At 33.6% G+C, this 2,138-nt stretch overlaps 1 pseudogene; it reads right to left on the reverse strand.

The window, feature by feature from the left end:
• Positions 1–331: 331 nt before the first annotated feature.
• On the reverse strand, positions 332–865 carry LOC124099950 (histone deacetylase complex subunit SAP18-like; annotated as a pseudogene).
• Between the last annotated feature and the right edge of the window lie 1,273 nt (positions 866–2,138).

Here is a 2,138-nt window from a genome sequence, read left to right on the forward strand (position 1 = left end):
AAATTAGTTTCCATCTTTGAGAGAAAACATGTGACCCCTGGTTTTCTGTGTTTGGCTTTCTTTCTTTCTTCTGATCGTACAAATATATTTAACAATAGTTTCACACAGAATGCTAAAAGTACCTTTCTTCATCTTTTACAATGGTGTGAAACATACAGACTTTCTATTAATATTCATATCCATAGTACATCCAAATCTAACTCTTAAATAGTTGCATTACAATTTGCTAAGAATTTAAAGTCTTAATGGCAAAAACCAGGGGAGGAAAGAGTATGTAAGTTTATTTTACATTAGTGGCTGAAAAATAAATTTGAGAGGTAGTAAATAAAATTTAATATGGTCGAAAACGCCCTGAAGGAGGTGGTGCGCGATTTGGAGGGGTAATTGCTATGCCCAAATAATCGCATATTTGGAACTTCTGCAACTGCAACGTCATGGAATCCTCAGTACTCTGCTGCCAGACATGGTGCTGCCAATCTCCTTATTTCAATGGCCAGGTCTTTAAGATCCATAAAAACAATTGCAAATTTAAAGTGTGTTCACTGCTTCTAGCTTCTGGGTAGACTTCTTTTACTAAACTAGTCAATTTTTTCAAAGTTGCATCCATCCAGGTGTAAATCTCCAGCTTGCTGGAGGATATGTTTTCGCAGGAGAGTTCATCCATTGGGTGGTAATGGCCATTATTGGCAGTGAAGACTCGCAGCAGCAGCAGCAGCAGCAGCAGGCATGTCTTCTCGGGGTCAATTGGCTTCTCTGGCTTTTTCTTAATTTCCTCTTGAGTAACCTGTGATTCCACCTCCATCTTCCTCCTTCAACCTGCAAGACGCTGGTCCTGACCGCTGACTCCCTCAGCCAGCAAGAGCATGAAGTCACTTACTTATTTCACTTAATATAGTGTACTCAAGTTCCATTCAGTGTCTTTAAATAATAATAATAATAATAATAATTTCATTTTTCCTTAAGGCTGAGTAAAATTTCATTATGAATATATATATATATATATATATATATATATATATATATATATAATGTGATATATATATATATATATATATATATATATATCTCACATTTTCTTTATCCATTCATCTGCTGGTTCAATAATTTCTGTATTTTGAATTGTTCTGCTATAAATATGGGAAAGCATGTATCCCTAGCTGACTTTAATTCTTTAGGATAAACACCCAAAGGAATGGTATAGCTGAGTCATATAATAGTTCTGTTCATGATTTTTTGAGAAGGCTCTATACTGTTTTACATAGTGTTTGTACTAATTTACAATCCCACCAACAGCATACAAAGTGTTCCTCCCCACTCCCTCCTCTCCAACATTATTATCATATGTATTCTTGATGTCTGCCATTCTAACTGGAGTGAGATGAAATGGAGTTTGGATGTGTATTTCCCTGATTGCTAAAGATGTTGAACATTCTTCTTCATATATTTGTTGACCATTTGTATTTCTTCTTTTGAGAAATATATGTTTAGTTCATTTGCCCATTTAGTGATTGGGTCATTTGATTTTATGTGTGGTTTTTTGAGTTCTTTATGTATTTTGGCTATTAATCTTCTGTTAAAAGAATAGCTAGTAAAGATTTTCCTGCAGTTTTTAAATTATCTCTTTGTGTTCTTAATCATTTTCTCTGCTATTCAGAAGCTTTTTAAGTTGATGCCATCCCATGTATTAATTCCTGGTGTTATTTTCTGAGATTTAGGAATCCTATTAAGAATTGTGTTGCCTGCAATTATATTTTTGAGTGTTGACTATATGTTTTCTTCTAGCAATAACAAAGTTTTCTAATTCCTAGGTGTTTGATCCATTTTGAGTTCACTTTTGTGCAGGGTGAGATTTAGAAATCTAGCTGCATTCTTCTACATATGGATATCCAGTTCTCCCCATACCATGTGTTAAAAAAGCTGTCTTTACCAAAATTAATAAATTCCTTGTGCATCTATAATGAATTTGATGAAGAATAAATTGGGAAAACAATTCCATTTATAATAGCTTCAAGGAAAATAAAATACCTAGGAATAACAAAGAAATGAAGACCTCTATAATAAAAAGTATAGAGTACCGAAGAAACAAATTAAAGAGCACAGAAGAACATAAAAGCACTTTCCATGTTCTTGGATAGACA

Source organism: Marmota monax, unplaced genomic scaffold, assembly GCF_021218885.2.
Source record: "Marmota monax isolate L192 unplaced genomic scaffold, Marmota_monax_Labrador192_F-V1.1 WCK01_AAM20220418_F8-fsc00047, whole genome shotgun sequence".
Taxonomy (NCBI): Eukaryota; Metazoa; Chordata; class Mammalia; order Rodentia; family Sciuridae; genus Marmota; species Marmota monax.